We start from the raw sequence: 19,206 nt of genomic DNA on the forward strand, positions 1-19,206 counted from the left end.
GAGGGATTTAGGAAATCTTCCATGAAACAGGGAGACTTCTCTTTGGTAAAATGGAGTTAAATACATTGCTAAAAGTGTTCTTTCATCTAAATAACTAAAATATCTAAAAGTGTTCCTTCACCTAAATCATACAAATTTTCTCTGCCTCTAGAAAGGATTGCCAAATTTAGCAAATAATACTGGATGCCCAGTTCAATTTGAATGCAGTACCTTGGACATCCTTTTACTAAACAATTATTCTTTGTTTATCTGACATTCAAATTTGACTGAGTATCTAGTTTAATCTTTCAACCTTATTCTAGAGCAATACTATATAGTGGAGCAGCCAACGACAATTAGTAGATGTTGACTTGAAAACAGGAAAATGTATTTATGTGAAATATAGACACTTTCATTGCCCCAGAATTTTTCTAGTTGTCAGAAATAAGATGTGAATTTTAAACTGTCTTTTCCCTTATGGATTTCAGAGTCTAGTAGTAGGTGACAAGGATATAAATCAAAATCAAAACATAACATCACAGGCACTGTGAGAGAGATCTAAATGGGGCAGGGTAGAGGTAACCAAGGATGGAGAATGTGGGTCTGACCTGGCAGGAGGTGAGGAGGTTTCAAGGAAAGTTTTACAACAGAGACAAAGTTTAAGTTGAATCTTGAAAGATAAAATGTCCTTCACTAGGAAGACAAGTTCTACTGTAATAATTATTGGAGATGATTTTTCTATCAACACCTACATTAATGTCCTAAGTCTGCAAAGTGTGGCAGTAAATAAAAAGTTAGATATTGCAAGCGAGGGCGCCTTCATTTTTAAACATAGGAAATGCATGCTTTGAAATCTGCATTATTTTGATAGCCAAAGTAAAGGATTAATTCGATATTTAGGACTCCAAACAGAATCCAGATAGTATCTTTATAATGAAAAACCCAACTCTTACTGAGGGAGTCAATAATATGTTAATTATCATTTTGAACCAGCTTGCTTCTGTCTATTTATTGGTCTTCTCATAAAGTATTTCATTTAAATTTATGGGGATGGATTCTCCTTGTAACGTGTAACAAGCTATTAAAAACAGTGCCAATGAATAAAATAATTACTCAAAAATATAGCCACCAGCTGAGCCAGAGGTTTAATTATTTGAAGAGCAGTAGCTATGACAAGATGTCGATGACTTAATTTAAACGTCTTATAACCCTGTGCAAAAGCACAAAGAAAACTCATTTGCATGGCAGCTTTATATTGGAAAATAGACTGTGTGATGAACTAAAAACAAAGATAATGTAGTAATATTAGTAGCTGATCAAAAGATCCTACAATGAGACTTGAAGGAAGATGGAACAGGGGAAACTAACAGCTGTTTAGAACCCACTGTGTGCTGGGTTCTTTGTATAATATTTATAGAATCTTATTTAACTCAAATACAGGACTATATGTGGAATATAATTGTATATATCTCTATATTTAATAGTTGAGGTAAGCGGTTCTGAGATGTCAAGCAACTAAAAAAGGAATACATAGCTAAGTAGTAGAGCTGAGGTATGAATCAGCTTATTTAGCACCTGTGTCCAAATATTTGTACTCTACCAAGTTGTAAGTAGGTATATTTAAGTCCAATAATGATAATGAAGATGATGATTTTAATTTTATACTGATTTGAATTATTGGAAAGTAAAACAGACTGCCCCCCAAAGTGGCAAGGTGGAGTGTTTTGCCCTTACAATTTTCAAAGCCAAGCCTGGTCACCCATAGATAAAAAAGCAAATTTCTATAATGAGAGCAAGCTTGTGCTAAAAAAAAAATTCCCATCTGGTCTAATTCTTTCCTTCTCCATACATGTGGCTTACTCTCTATCCACCTGAGATTACGTCCTGATATTTAACAATACCAAACATCTTCAAGAGTTTTTTTTTTTTCTTTCTGCTATTGTTCCTTCTTCTTAGAATACCTTCTTGTTTTGTGAACTACTTTTGCCTCAAGACATAATCACTGGTTTTTCACTCCCTCCTAACTACTCTTCATTCAGATAGATTCAGAGGTTCTTGTTTCTCTACTGTATTCTGGATATACTTCTACTATAGTTTTTACTATACTTTGTTAGAGATAGTATATGTGTTTTCACATCTAGATTGTAAGTTACAAGCTCCTTAGGGATCGCGAGGAGGTTGCTAAAAATCATTAGTCAAAAATGGGATGAAAGAGTTCATGGCCTATCTTGAGGAAAAACAAAGGTTTCCAGGATTGCCTCGTAGATTCCAAGGATATAAACAACCCCATCTCTAGAGGTAGTATCACCACTCACTTTTCTAGAATATATTCCCTACTCATATCTAGCCATATTCTTTAAACATGCTTTCTTGATTTCTATCTCCAGATCTTTGCTTATGTGCTTTCACTTCTCAGAATAATCTACATCAGAGTTGGCAAATAGGTTCATATAGAATATTAAAATGGTTGGTCAAAGCTGCCTGAGTGCTACAGTTAGAAGAATGTGGACTCTGTATATGTCAAAGAACACCATGGTGTATCAAAAAGCATCTGCATGTGTACAGAAAAGACAGGGTGACACCATACACATCCATATTGGTAATCTACATGTTGTATCCTGCATTTTCTTCACCCAAAGATCCCCCACTAAATCTTTCCCTTGATTAGCAAAGACCTAAATTCTGTTTTCCTTCTCTGAATCCCAGTATATTTAGTCTGTATCCCACAGGATAGCAGAGTTAGAGATGATTTTGTGTCTGTCTATATTTTTATTCCTCAACTGACTGTGCCTTGGGGGGGTGGGTGGGAAAGTATAAAACTGATTTCACTTTTTGTCTTCTATCCCTATGGCATACTATTGATCACATAGTAGAAAATATAGCATTTTTTTGATTAATTCCAATATTTTGATTATTTCTTGGACTATACTTTCATGGCTACATTCTTCCAAAGGACTATTTGGAAGCCAAATCTCTACTTTATTCCTAAAAATTTCCAGGAAATATGACCATTAAAGATATATGGATAAGAACCAACTCTAAAAATAAGTCAATGCAGGAAAAAGTGTTTGAGCACAGGCTATGAGTTTGCTTCTGCGTTATGAGGATAAGAGTGGCTTAAGGATAAAAAAAAAAGATTATCTTTCACAGTGTAAAATACTTTTTATGCCATCCAGAATGACATAGCAGCTCTATTCCAGGAAGAGACTACAGCTCCATCTATCTCACTACTCCACCCTAAGATTGTCTCATGGGCTAAAATGACAGCTAGGTCTCCAGCCATCTTATTCATGTTCCAGGCAGCAAGATTAAGGAAGGGGTAAAAAATAATGGATAAAATGTACTTGGAGATGTCTTTTAAAGAATTTCTTGGGAACTACAACATGACAATTTTGCTAACCTACTGGACAGAAGTCAATCACATGGGCTTACTTTACAGTGGAAGATAAGAAATGTAGTTTTAGTCTGGCTACCCTTCTACTCTGTTCAAAATTAGTTTTCTATTACCATGGAAGAAAGAGAGAACAGATATTTGAGGACAACTAGCCGGTTTTGCCATAGTGACTGTTTTTTGGGTTTGTTTTTTGACCTTTAAAGATATGAAAAACATCAAGACTTTGTCCTGGAAAAAACTGCAGTCTCTTAGGAAAACTTCGGTCACTAAACTTTTATCAACAGTCAAGGCTAGAGTACTGGGATTAACAAATTCTGGACCGTTAGAAAAATAAAATAGTATAGAGTGGAGCAGCGGTCCTCAATCTTTTTGGCACCAGGAACTGGTTTCGTGGAAGACAGTTTTTCCACGGACCAGGGTGGGGTGATGGTTTTGGGATAATTCAAACACATTGTATTTATTGTGAACTTTATTTATATTATTATCACATCAGCTCCACCTCAGATCATCAGGCATTAGATCACAGAGGTTGGGGACCCCTGGAGTAGGGGATAAGCAAGCAAGCATATAATTGCAATATTGTATAGACTATATAATTACAGTCTATACAGACTCTATAGTCTGTATAACAACAGGACTCTGTACAAAGTGTAGTGGTGATTATGTAGCAGCTTTTGGTGGAGGATTGGGAAAGGCAAAAGAGAGATTGATTTACTATACATGGATACATTAAGATGATGGAGAGAAAAAAAGTTTATTTTAGTAGATAACCTTTTAGATGAACATTAAAATGGGAAAATATTTAAAGTTAGATATGGAATTGGCATGGAGGCTAAGGTAAATTTATGAGCAAGGCAAAGGAGGCGATTAAACCAACAGGCAATATTCTGAGAAAAAATACTTATCAGCTTCATCTGAGTTGAAGTAATTTCTGTATCAATAAGGACTCTTTGGTTTTCAATATGAGTTTGTTTAGGCATAAAGAGGTTCATATAAACAAACCTATTTGTTCATTAACTCTAGACATCAGGATTAAGCATTTACTATATGTAGAGTCCAGTGCCAGGATCTAGGATCATGGGCAGTGACTAAGATTAATATAATTCCAGGACTCACAGAGCTTAATTCTAATTTAATCTTTATAATGATCCCAGAGAAATAATTAATGAACGCTGTTTTAGAGATGGAGAAACTGAGAGAGAGTTTGCATAACCTACCAGAGAATAAACAGCTAGCTAAAAGGCAGAATCCAAATATGAACCCAGGTCTTCACATCTCCAAATCCTAGGCTACCACACGATACCAGAGATAGACCTTCTCTAAGCTTGGTCTTATCTTTGGAGAAGGTGGTCTGTCTTTCTGCATGAAAGGAATCTGGTTTCTCCAGAAGTTTCTATGGAGCCAGCCCATGAATCAGTTCTGCTTTTGATGTCTTAGACTATCTACTGAAAATTCCAGTGTAGGGTATATAATAAACATACAGCAAAAATTATGAGCTGGAATGGGAGTAAGGAAATAACAGAAACAAGCATAATCTGTGTGCTCAGCACTGAACTGTAACTTTGACATATAATCCTCCATAGTATTCTCAACATATCCTGTGAGTTTAAGTTTTGCTATCCCCTAGTGACTGAATAAAAAATCATCATCTTCCCATCTCAAGTCTGTTTACCCTGTTGCATTCTCTGGTTGAGAGTTCAAGTTAGGCTGATTGAAAGACACATCTTAATTTTCTGATAATTTTAGTATTTGAATACCACACTACCAATGAGCTGAGAAAGATATTCCAAATTCTCTACACATAAGGGTGTTCAAACGGGATTTTTTTAAATCATGATTACAATCCCTAATAATACTTGTCTGTTTCTCTCTCTGACAATTTGCCTCTGGTAATAATGAAGTCACAACATATCCAAGAAGGATAGCATTGATATAGCTATGTATTCATTTATCGAGTAAATTCTAACCAAGCTCCCATGCTTGGTTATTTGCTAGGATCTGGAAATACAAAGATAAAAATGAATTTAGTGCATGCCCTAAAAAATTAGTGTTCTGATGAAGGAAAGAGAAGCCATAGAACCTCAATACTTTGTGTTTTGGGCAGTGATGAACATATGATGGGTGTGAAGAGGAGGGTGCCTAAATCAGCTTGGGAGTGGGTCCCTGGCCCTGGATTAGGGTCAGAGAACACCCTGAGGGGGTAGTCGTAAGAGAGATCTTTCAAGAAAAGTACCAGGAAAACCATGTCTTCCTCCAGTGTTCATTGCAGTGAACAGTTTATGACCTGAAACATAAGATTTTACTACAGTTATCTTTAAAAGCACACTTGTCCAACTGTGGTTTCGGGTAAGAAAATTGCCAAGCTCTTGTCCTGAACTCAGAATGCATCTGAGACTGTGAATCATCCCCAAATCACACATGGTGCAGTGCCACATTTCCATTTATTTGCTTGACATTTTACTTCCAAAGGGAGGGGCAAGCTAGTTTTGCCTCATCTTCTTGAAAATATGAAATGTGTCAGCCAGTTATCTCCCTCAGCCCTTCATCTATACAAAAGACAAGACTAGCCCACAAATTCCCCCAGAGGAATGCCAGTATGTGCTCTGTATTTCATCTGCTTTTTGTTTAATGTTCTCATCAGAGGGTAAAGTAATATTTGATTGTCATAGAAACACATTAAATCCAAGTCCAGTTTATTCCTACACAAACTATAAAGATACTGTTCACCATCTTTAGAATTTTCCTTTTTATCTTCATTTTTTCTCGTTTTTACCTTTTGGCTTTTATTTTACTTTTATTTCTTATTAATCATGAATCCAGTAAGTTTTCTACAGTGCTTGCTATAAATTGCCACCATGGAGCCAAAAAGTTTCTTTGTAAAAACAGCTGTGTATTATTAATCTGCCAGAACTTCACCTTTACTTTATTGCTAGATCCTCACAAATACCCTCTGCAGAGAATTTTCTTCCCATTTTGCAGATAAGAAAATTAAAAATCATAAAAGTGAAGTAACTTACTAAGAATGCATGCCAGTAACAGAACCATGGAGCTCAGGCCTGGAAGACTCTGAAACCCACATTTTTCTTCATTTTCTTGCTTTTCATTGGACCTTAAAAGTATTCATCTTTTTGGCCTCTAACAGAGTAATTTAATTAAATACCAATTTGTTAATATTACCAAGATGGACTGTTTCATCTTCAGAGCTTTATAGATATGTGATGAGAAGAAATGAGTTTAGGAAACAGGTAAAGTGGAATCTTCTACGTTTGCCATGATCATAAGCAAAGTCAATAATTTCTTCTTCTTGGATGAATCCCATCCATTTTTAGGAGGAGATGGCAGAAACATTTAAATCTGACTCTTGGAAACATTTAAATTTGACTCTTGCAAACATGTATCAAGCACCATTGTATCAATGATGGTGTGCTACACTGTATTTTAAAAATAAATGCTTAATAATGCATTCCCTCCCCTTGCTTCAAGTAGCACAAAATATACTGAGAGAATAAAAAGGCTCGTGAACAAATACATTACGTAATTGTATAACATTACAGATGCTTTTTCAAAGGTATCAATCATGCGTAACTTTTAGTATCTAAATCCAGCTTAGAAATGCTCTTATTGATGAAATGTTGAATAAGGGTCCTGGAATAAAGGGACATAAAATAAAGTCAAATAGATCTGGGTTCTGACAGCAAGTCAATAAATGCGTTGCTTTCCTAAGACAGTTGTCTCTCTATAAAGTAGAATCTTATAACTGACCTTGGGAGTTTGTGGCATGGATTTGAAATGTTGTATGAAATCAGCTTTAGTACCTTGTGGGCCCTCACACTGTAGCCATCATCATTATTACTACTGCTAATTCACATTTGTTTTTGATGCTGTTGTTGTTGTTTTAATTCCTAATTTCATAATTGTTTATTAAGTCTGACCAAAGATGCATTTGCAGAAAGTACCCAGAACAACACCTTGCAGCACCTCAGTTTGGGTTGTAATGCTGTATATTGCCTGCCAAGCAATTACTGGAGCAAGCAAATCACTTCAATGAGGGAGAGGTCATTATTTTTATATATCCATTTACTAAGTATTTATTAACCATGCAGTAGATATTATATATCCTATGGTGAGTAAAAGAGATACATTTCCTGCCCTTAAGGAATTTATACTCTAGTTGGAGATAATAAAATTAATCAGACAATCCCACAAACACATGTCAAATTGCAAATGTGATAGGTGTTACCAAGGAGAAGTATATGGTGGATGAGAGCCCATACGAGACTTTGTGGTCAGGAAAATTGGGGTCCAGTGGCACGCCAGAGGCTATGCAGAGTGTAAAATCCATCACCACATAAATGTCTGCTTCCAAGTCCCACCAGCAGTGCATCTCTATCCAACTGGCTTCCTCAAGCAAATTGATGCATCTGGATTCATCTCAATTAAAATGTATCTGTTCCTTTAGGAAAATAATGCACTATAAATGTGAAAATTTGAACAGAGAATATGATAAAATTAGAACCATGTAAACATGACTATAAGTATGTGACTGTCCAACTACCACACTTCATTGTCAAGTCATCTACAGTTTAGCATAAGAAGAAACGTGCTAAGATTGAAGTTAGCTGTTCACGAAACAATTATATGAAATATGATGAGATTGGCTTACACAGTTGCTCATTTCTCATCGTCTTCCTGTTCACATTAGAAAAAAAGTCATCTACATCTAACCTTGTGGTGCGTAATCATACAGTTTCTCAACCAACAGTTATTAAGCACCCACTATGGGACAGACATTATGAATAACTCTAGAGAAACTTAGACAAATAACAAATGTTTAAGTAAAATCATTTTCAAGGAACTCCACTCAGTTATAGACAGATTTGTGAGTAAATAACTACAAGACATGGTGGTAAATATTTTAACAGTAAATAGAAGGTAAGGTGACAGCAAAAATGGGAGTGATAATCAGACTTCCCTTAGAGCAGGGGAAGGGGAAGAAATAATATAAAATGAAATGAGACACTACTTCTGGGTTGTGAAGAATGAATATGCATCTTTTTATTACACAAGTGTAGGCACGTCTATTTTAGAAAGAAGAAAGAGTCTGTACAAAGGCACTGAGGTGCAGAATATCATGGCTTACTTGGGGAGTAGAAAAATTCATAATTACTGGAGCAAAACATTTTAGGATAGAAGTAACATGAATTATGTTTGATGAGAGGCAAGACAATGAGTCTGGATGATATTAAAGGGAGGAGTAGAAACAAATTATGTCTATATACATATAAATACATATATATATTTTAAATAATATATTTCCATATTTTGTTTCATATATGTGAAAATGTGTTTATAAGTCAGTATATTCCTTAGAAAATATCATAAATATCATTAATTAAGCTTGAAGCAAAGAAATGAGGATTTCTGGACTTTTAGTTTTTCTATTGTTCTCTGTATTGTTATTTTTAGAAAACTAGATGAGTTACTAGATTAGGAGATAAATTTTGGAAAGTTGAACATTTAATGGATTTGGAATGACTTTATGTGGACTGTGTGTTTCTTTTAGTGCGAGACCTGAGAAATCCAGCTGTAAATGGTTTAAAAATCTGCTTCAAGCCCCTCCTCTCCCTTGGAAGAGGACTGCGAGAACTCTCAGTGGGAAATGTGCTGTAGTTCTTGGGGTCAAAGGGGACTTCTGTTCTCCAGTCATTGTTGAGAAAATGTATGCTTTCATGGAGGGAATGAAGGGTCCCTGATGAGAGCTTGCAGAAGAAAGCAGAACATGGTGACTAAGAACATAGGCTTTGGCATCAGGCAGACTTAGCTGTATAGGGCAGTCGCGCAGATGAATTTTGGTCTTTTGGCCTGGGTTCAGCATCCACTTCCTTGGCCCTGGTGGATTAATTTAAAGGAGTTGAAATGGGAACAGACAAGTTTCATCTGAAAATATTTGGGCATCTCTAAAATAGAGGATTTGGTGGCGGGTAAGTGTTGCTCTAGAGTGAATTGTAAACCATATCACTCTTCCGACCTTTAGGCATTTCCACCGACACGTCCTTGGCAGGTGTGCTCAACATGGATTCCTCTTCCTTGCTAGCCTCTGATGCTGGTGTTTCTGGAGCTCTCTTCCTTTGTCATTGGCAATTTCAGTGATTTGAGCAGAGGGAAAGGAGACCACATCTGTGTCCCTTTAACTCTACATCTTATGTTGTACAAAGTTTTACTCAGCAGTGGCAAAGCTTAATGAGGAATCATGGCATGTAGAAGCCCTGGAATAGATTCTCAGTTGAAATAACCCTACACCCTGGGGTAATTAAATGAGAAAATTGGAATCATAAAAATCTGGAGCAAAAGTGGGCACATCAACTTCTAGTTTTTGAACATATTGTATATACTAGGAATTTAACTTGTGGATGCCTGATTCACCTGGCAACAAAGCACAGTTGGCATTAACTACTCCTTAAAGTAATGAGAACAAGATAGAGAGTTCAAGTTCACCATTGGGTCCAAAGTTACACAGCTAGCCAACAGTAGAGCCCAGATAAGAACTGAAACCTATTTTAATTTCAGCAATGGCCATATTAATATTAATAATGATATAATAAGAAAAAGAAAATACTTTCTGAAAACTTTCTTTTTATTTAGATGCTGTACTGGCCCTCTACATGAATTCTCTCTTATACAAAAATTACCCTAAGGTACATACTATTATTATCATTCTTATTTTAAAAATAAGAAACTGAAGCCCTAAAGGCATAACTTATATAACCAAGCTCTCAGAAGTGGTAAATAACTGAGGGATACTTAAACTCAGACAATCTGATTCCATAGCTCACACCCTTAATCAAAAAGCCATACCCTCTTCTCCAGGTAGATAGAATGAAACCTCTATCTTGTACTTAAAATAAACCTTGTAATAGTTAAATTCTCTCCCTTATTCTATTTTTGTATCAAAATATTCCATAAAGGGCAGTGTCAAGAGGTGAAGGAACTTGCTCACGGTCAAAATAATAATTAACTTACAAACCAAAACAAGAATCCAAGTGACCTGACAACCAATCCAGAATTATTTATCTGGTCCATATCAGTAATATAGAAGCAAAGCAGAAGATATTCAGTGCATGGAATTTATTTGATTTAATTTTTCAAGCTTGAGGAACTATGGTCTCTCTTATTTGAATGTACCTCAAAGAGACAAAAACATATAAAAAGCTTAAAAATATTTCACTGCTCTGTGTATGAAATTCATCATTTTCTCATCCTCTGTTGTGTATTTCATATGCACTTTTGAGAATGATTACATCCTGAACTTTGACGGTTTCTCTATTTTCTCTCTTTGTGCTTACATCAAGAAAGCCTATCCACTGCCCACCCCACACCCTTTTCATTAGTGAGTGACAATTTGTCGTATCTGTTTAGGCCTATAAGGCTAGGGTAAGGATAATTTAATCAGCACATTAGTGTGAAAGATGGCTTAGACAGTCTTCAATTTGTACCCAGTAGGCTAGTCACAATCTGTTTAAGTGGACAGAGGCTCTCTGAGCTGAAAATCATTAAACATTTGGTTAGAATCTTATGTTTCCAATGGCTAAGGGAAACAAACATGCATTTATTGAGCAGCTATGTTATGCCAGGAGCTGGACATACAATCAGAATGTGATATTTAAATTTTTCTTACCTGTCATGCTGGTGATAATCATATAGTTAATTTCTCATGGGGGTAGGAGTGGATGGGACATCACAGTACTGGCGGAGGTATAATGGAAGGAATGGCAGCTTAGAGACCAGGAGATTCAGTTCTACTTACAACATCTCCACTTATTAACTCTGTGACCATTGGTGGATCATTTCACCTCTCTCATGCCTCCCTCTTTCTTTTGTGAAATGGGCACATTCTGGGGTGTGATGCAGCGTGATTGCAATGGCTGGAGAAAGGTTGCACTGCCCACCATGCTCTCAAGTGCTTCTTGCATGAAATCGTACTTGCAGCATTTCTTGATTGGCAATTTCCATACTCATCCAATACTTGGTTATTTTTATATCAAACTGTTGTAGATAAGTGATTTTTCACAACTTTCATTATTGAGTCCACATATAACCACGTTTGCCTTTTTCACATTTAAACAGCAACTGTTTTCTCACCCTTGCAGTAAGTTGTGCTGAAAAAAAAATAGAAGCATGTGTTGTAATATGGTACTAAGAGAGAACCCATGCTCTCCTCTTTCCTGTTGTCTCTCTTTAAAATCTCCTGTGATACTTTAAATAAATTAAGATATCTAATGTGAAAGTACAGTGCAGAGGAGTTGGTCCATAGTAAATCTTTAATATTTTAGATCCAAATTAAAGAATGGTGTATCCTCTCTTCTCCCCTGTAACTTATGGTTAATGTCAGCATGACTATGGGATGGAAATCCTAACCAGAAAGTTTATTTACATATCTACTTCCTACTCAGAGGTCAGTACAAAGTAGCCACAATTTTAAAAAATGCTTATTTTGTTAGCTGTCAACATAATTTTTCCAGATCCCCAAATACTTATAAATCAAAGATCCAACTATAATCATCAGATGTTATTAAATAAGATGAGAACTAAATTGTCTTGGAATAGTTTTCAACAAATAGGGCAGGATATACAAAAATAGTATACTCAGGCAAGCAGAAACACCAGTTAATTTGAGAATCATACTCCATAAGAGGATGGATTATCAAATATCGTGTTTTTAGTCATGTGACTGAATGTGCTAGACGCAAAAAGAACCCATATACAAGTCTTGTAGCAGTCTATTCATTTAACCAGTATTAATGGAGCACCTACTGTATGCCAGGCACTATTCTAGATACTGGGGATATAGCAGTGAACAAAACATATAAAAATTCATTTTTTTGTGAAACCTACATTCTCGTGAGGTAAAAAGACAATAAATAAGGGAAATAAGTAAAATTTAGGTTATATTAGATAAATAGGAATGTTAATGAAAACAATACAACAAGGAAAAGTAATATGAGTTACCATGGGGGTGTGTACATTTCAGATAGAGTTGCTGAGACATCACTGAGAAGAGGCCTTTTAAATCAAGCCTGGAAGGAAATGAAGGATTGAGCCTTGAGAATACCTGGATGGAGACCATTTCAGGTGGAGGGAATAGAAAGTGCAAGGAGCCCAAAGAGGATGGGGGACATTCTCAGTGTATGGGAGGGAAAACAAGCCTGCTTGGCTGAAGCAGAGTGAGTAAGGAATAGAAAGAGTCAAGGTCGAGAGGTAAAGGGAAGGAAGTAATCTGTGGTCTTGAGGCCACAGTAAAGACTTCAGCCTGCACGTTGGCATTTAATCTGAATGAGCCAGGAACTTTCTGAAGGAATCTGAGCAGATAAGATATGATCTGACTTTAAGCAGGCCACACCTGATTGAAGCTCAATGTAAAGGCATTAGTTGGCTTTGTAATGAGTCCTTTTATTGAGCTAGTATTCCCCATCAACTTATTTACTTCCAACCTAAAAAAAAGAGAAAAAAGAAATAAGCCAAACGAAACCAAACAGAGCTATATGAAATTAATGGAACATCTTCCATGTAAAACCCATGTGTAGGTCCTGGCTATCCTGTTTCTCTACCTGAGAGTTCTAAATCTGTTCTTCCAGCTGCCTGCCAATCTCTTTCTATTTATTTTGAAGGCTATTTTTATTATAATATTTGTTGTTGATTTTTTAAAATTGAAGTATAGTTTGAAGTATAGTTGATTTACAATGTTGCATTACTTTCTGCAACATTGATTTACAATCAATGTTGATTGATTGTAAATCAACATTGATTTACAATGTTGCATTAGTTCATTAGTATACAGCAAAGTGATTCATATATATATATATATATATTCTTTTTCATTGTAGGTTATCACAAGACTTGAATATAGTTCCCTGTGCTATACGGTAGGACCTTGTTATTTATCTGTTTTATATATAATAGTTTGTATCTGCTAATCCCAAACTTCTAATTTATCCCTCCCCCGACTTTCCCCTTTGGTAACCATATGTTTATTTCCTGTCTGTGAGTCTGTTTCTGTTTAGTAAATAAGATCATTTGTATCATATTTTAGATTCTACATATAAGTGATATCATATAATATTTGTCTTTGACTTACTTCATTTAGTGTGATAATCTCTAGGTCCATCCATGTTGCTGCAAATGGCATTATTTCATTCTTTTTATGGCTGAATAGTATTCCATTGTGTATATATATCCACATCTTCTTGATACATACTCCCCAATATTCATAGCAGCACTATTTACAATAGCCAAGACGTGGAAGCAACCTAAATGTCCATCGACAAATGAATGGATAAACTCTATTACTATTTTTATCATTATCATCACCATCATCTCATCATGAAATTGTTTTAATTTATCCAAAGGCTTAAGATCATTTGGGAAGGGGTAGAGTACACCAGACAATGAAGTTAAAATTCTATAAGGGGTAAACCCAATCTTAACTGGATTCCTCTCCATCTGTAATGATAAGCAATCTTAGAGACTTGGGAGTGACAGAGAAAATAAGATGGAGGTACTTATTTTCATGTGTTTGTAGTTTATTGAATCCTCTAATCTATTGGTGGATTAGATAGATATAGATATAGATAGAGGTAAAGGTGTAGATGTAATATATGCAAATTATTTTTCCTTAGTGAGGAAATATATTAGTATTCATCTTCTCTTAAATATCAGATGCTTGACATATTTATTACATTCAGTCTTCCCTACACACGTGTAAGATTTGAATTTATATCCTCATTTTATAGATGAGGAGAGAGGGACATGGAAATTAAATAATTTAGCTAAGGGATTTTAACCCATGTTCTACCCAACTCTAAATGCGGTAGTATTCCACTGTATTTCACTTTCAGAGATATATGGTAGGCGTGTCAACCTTGGCCTCCTTATTTCCACTATTGGTTTTGCTACATCTCAGCATTATTTCCAGATATGCCAGATGGGGCTCCAGAATCTTTCCCAGCAGTGTGCTAGATGATCAATTCCAGGCAGATGGAATCAGCCCATGACAGGAAACCCAATTCTCAACTGTTCTTGTACTATCCCACACAGTTCTCCCATCTTACCTTTCAAATAATGAGCAATTTTCCCCTACAATTAATTGTGGAATATAATGTGATAGAGGCTTAACATCACCTAGTAATTGCCTTTAACATTCACTGAAGAAAGAAACCTTCTTTCTTGTCTAATCAACATCACCATCTACAATTTGCTAAAACTAGGAAATGAAGGATTCTCCTGGATTCCTTTCTTTGCTTCATGCACTGTATACAAACCGTCACAACATTCTGTCAGCTCTACATACAAAATATATCCTGAATTTGACCCCTTTCTCGGTCTCCATTGATACCAACCTATTTCAAGATTAGTCCCTGGTCTAGGTTTTTATCAAATCTTGCCTAAATTATTGCCATTGTCTCCATGCTTCCATTCAAGCCTTTCTCTACAAAAGTCTAACTATAACACAGCCAGAAAAAAATAATGTAAATCAAGTCATTGTTTTTCTTAGAATAGAATCCAAACTTGTTAACATATAATGGCCCCAGTTACCTTACACCTGCTTGCTTCTGTGAATGCAACTTCTACCATTCTTCTCTTTATTGCTGCAGAGAGCCAGATGCTCTAGAAAGGTTCTAGAGAGCTGCTATAGATGTCCTAGATGCTCTAGAGATCAGAGATGCTCCTCGACATTGGAGCCCTTTGTGTCGTTGCAGAAAGCCAAGCTCATTCCTGCATTAGGGTCTTTGCTTTTGATGTTTCATCTGCCGTCAAGTTCTTTCTCCTGGTCTGTTTCTCTTTTCATCAGATCTCAAGTCAAATATCTCTTTTCCCAAGAGCATTCCTGACTCCCATCTGAAGTAGTTTCTTTTCTTCCTTGTCTGTTACTAATTGAAGTCATCTTATTTGTTTGTTTGCTCACCCTTTTCTGTCTCTATCTTAGCAATGTAGGCTCCATTAGAGAAAGCTCTCTAAATCTCCCATTCATCACCATGGCCCTACTGCTTACATCAGGCCAGCAGCAAGTGTTCAATCATGATTTCCTAGGAGAATGAGTAACAAGTATCAGAACTGTTAGACCTACAGGTCACAATACCTATTTGATCCTTACAAGTAAAGCAGTAGCTCCCTATCCTCTGTGACCACTTCTCCTGAGATGATAGAAAAATCAAAGCCTAAAGCTAATGTGTAAAGCACAGTACATATGTGATCATCTTTCATTTTCTTAGAAGTTTTCTCTTTAGCCTACAATGAAAAGAAACATCTCTATATTAAGACTGTTGTTTGCATATAATAAACCCTGCCCTGGACACAAGCTTTGTTGATGCCATAATCATGGCCTGGCTGGTTCCTCCTGGATTTAGTAAGTCCTGCCTTGTCAATATCTTCCCATTCTACCTCTCACTTTAGATAATTGCACATGACCCTTAGAGACCAGTCCAAGCCGACTTTATGGTTCTCATGCCTGAATTTTGCATTTTGGTGTTCAGAATATCTGACTTGCAGTTTCATATAGAATTTATAACTTGATTTGAAAAAAAGAAATCCTGAGAGGCAAGGCTATACTGGACTGTAGAAATAAACATGTTTGTAAGAATAGGCTTTGTCGGTTTCTCTTTCTAACTCAGTCATCAGACAGGCACTTTCGCCAACTTGCTAATGTTCTAGCCGTACTGAAATGTGTTCAGTTCTCCAAATACAACAAGCTCTTTTTTTTCCCTTTGGGAAAAAGTCAGATGAAAAGTCAGATGTTTTGGCCTTTGCCTGAAAGATGTTTCACCCTTCACCTCTCTTTGCCGATTGGCTCTCCTTTAACTTTCAGGTCTTAGTTTCGCTCTGACTTCCTTTAGAAAACTTTCCCTGGCATTACCACACCCTGACCCCATGCTTCCCAAACTGGAATTACTGTGTGTTCACATGAACATCCATATGATATAGAACTCACTGTCACATGGTTTGTACCTTATTCACTTAGTTGAATTCAATGAGGATAGGGACTGAATCTGTCTTTTTTGTTCCAGGTTTTGTACACAGTAATAATAAGTACTAGATGAATGAAAGGATGAATGAATCATTTCTAGAATGAAAGAATGAATGAATCATTTCTAGCCTGTCCCGCTCCTAATTGTCCTGTTGTGTAGATCTCATCAAAGGGTAATGTCCATGAAGATGAAGAACAATTCTTCTTTGATTTGTTTGTATCCTTCATGGACTAAGCATATTTCAAATTATAGAGCAGATGCTTAATCAGAATCACAGTTAATTGCATTGAGAATCCAATAAAGCATGACAGTATTACTTTGTACATTTTTTCAAGTTGTACACTTGCCTTATGTACATTTTCCTGTGTTTATTTTATAGTTCAGTTAAAAATATTTAAAGTTATTTTACAATACCAGGAGAAAAAGATTGCAAATTGATGCATTGATAGTAATAATTATCTTTATTAAGCTTCTCGGAAACTGATGTTGAGATTGAGAGATATATAGAAATAAATGAATAGGAGACTGAGGTAGAGCATCTCCACACAGGGAAGAGTCCTTGCAAAGGTGCTGAGAACAGGAGGAGAGCCAGCAGCCATAGTCAGGGGAGCCAGAAGCACTGAAGCTACAGAAGTGCAGAGGCCAGAGGCTGGAGAGCCTGGAGGTCATTGCTGAGAATCTAGGTTGTTGTTTTAAGATCAACAGGGAGCTTCTAGAAGAGTTGTAAGCTGAGAAAAGAATACCCTGGCTTCAAAATAGAGAACATCTTTAAAGTGGTGGTAGTTTCGACTGGGTCCTAATGATAGAAAAGGAAAAAGAGGAGAGGGGAAAACAAAAGATTTTTTATAATATCTAAGAATTAAATCAGTAAATTTATAGAATATGCAAGGGGTACCAAGAATATTGATTTCTATTTTGTTTATCAGGAAGAAAATGAATATTTTATTGGTTTTTTTGTTATATGAATTTTAGCGAGATTTTTCTGTTCTGGGCCTTAGTTTACTGCCTGAAAGGCACCTATACAATGTTTTCTCTTATTTTAAGCTCTCTAACCTAATAGTCATGAGCATCTTATTGATTATTTAATTAGATAGTATGTACCTGTTAACCCTCAATATGACCATCGTTTTTATGGGCCCACCTTGGACAAAAAGGGTGACAATTATTTAGTAGAGCAATAGTGGTTGATATTAAAAAATCAGTATGTTTTGAAGGCGAAGGTAACCAATAAATTTCTCTGCTTCTACATGAGTTTTTTTTTTTAATTTATTTTAGGAATTTGCCTTCTCTTTAGCTACTACTGTGTGACTGGTTTCATAAAAATACAGAAGTCCTTGATGGCAAATATGGTGCTCAAGTCTATTGTATCCAGTATATGTAAAATAGGTAAAATAAACATACACATACACATACACATGCACCCCTTAGCAGTAAATCCTTTCATGATTTACCCTCTGTCCACCTCTCCACACCTAAGTTCTTACCATTCCCTCAAATGCCCACTGTGCCTTAGTCATAATCGAGTCTTTTCTAGTCTCTGAGTTGTCATGTTTATTAGTTCCTCAGTGTCTTAGTATCTGTTCTACTCATTGCTTTGTATTCCTTCTCTCTTTTCCAAAGTGCCTGACATATAGTCAGTGTTCAATAAATTCCTATTATTGTTGCTATTATTGTTATTATTATTATATCAAAAAAAACCAGAGAAAACTTTAACAGAATAGTATTCAGAACGAATTGGATTTTAGAGAGGTTGTTTTAGCTGAAATGTGGAGGAAAGATGGTTTGCAGACCATGAGAAATCCAGGGAAGAAAGACAGTCACATCAGATTTAGGAGCAGTGGGAATGGAGAGGGAAACATAGTTTGAATTGACTAATAAATATTGAATAGCTAGAAGCAAGAAGAGTTGGCAATATTCAGATGAGTAAATTTAATATGATTCCCAGGTTGCTGGTTTGACCACTGATTTGGTAGTATTAAGTTTCATCAGAATAAGTTGTTAGTTGTGAAATAATGAGTTCAATTTTGTACGTAATGGATTTGTAGTATGGGATGGCTAGCTAAATGCCCGATAGACAATTAAACATAAACCTAAGCTAGTAACCCTAATACGATTGGTAATTTTTTAAAAGTACTTGTGTATCAGAGAACTGACTGCTTAATTCTGAAAAGTAGGAATCATTGATGTGCATAACACTAATAATGAAAAAGACAATGTTTATTTTCATTAATGACTCGAGGTCATTCAGCTAGTAAGTGTCAATCCTTCATTTGATCATAGTCCATCTGGCTACCTTATTTTTTCCATTACAACTTATGGTCTCCTGTATGTGACAGAGAATTGAAAGGAGATGAAGTAGGAAATTTGGCATGGGCAAGATTAGCTTCCCTCCCCTTTAGCAGATAAAAGAGCTCCACCCAACAAATGTGTACTCAGCACCTTCTGTGTGCAAGAGAGCATGCTCAGTTTTGGGGATATGACAGCAAACAAGGCATCACACATTTGCCAGCATACCCCAAAAAACGTAAGTCCAAAAGAGAAGGGTCATATATAGGTAAATCGCTGCTTTATGTAATCTCCTTGGAGGAGCCTTTCTGTGTTTGATAATAGCAATCAAAGAATGGAAACGGTGTTTATTGCCTCTTTTGTTATACAGTGTCATCTCCATCTCCTGAACTGCTCTCATCAATTCTCTCATCACTGGAGAATATTACCAAAAGAGAAACACAGTATGTTTCTTTCTCATATTCTGGAGATATTGGAAAAATATAGTGGAGCAGGTTAGGAAACTCTATCAGTTCCATATCCTCCAGA

The sequence above is a fragment of the Phocoena sinus genome, chromosome 8 (assembly GCF_008692025.1).
Source record: "Phocoena sinus isolate mPhoSin1 chromosome 8, mPhoSin1.pri, whole genome shotgun sequence".
NCBI classification, from domain to species: domain Eukaryota; kingdom Metazoa; phylum Chordata; class Mammalia; order Artiodactyla; family Phocoenidae; genus Phocoena; species Phocoena sinus.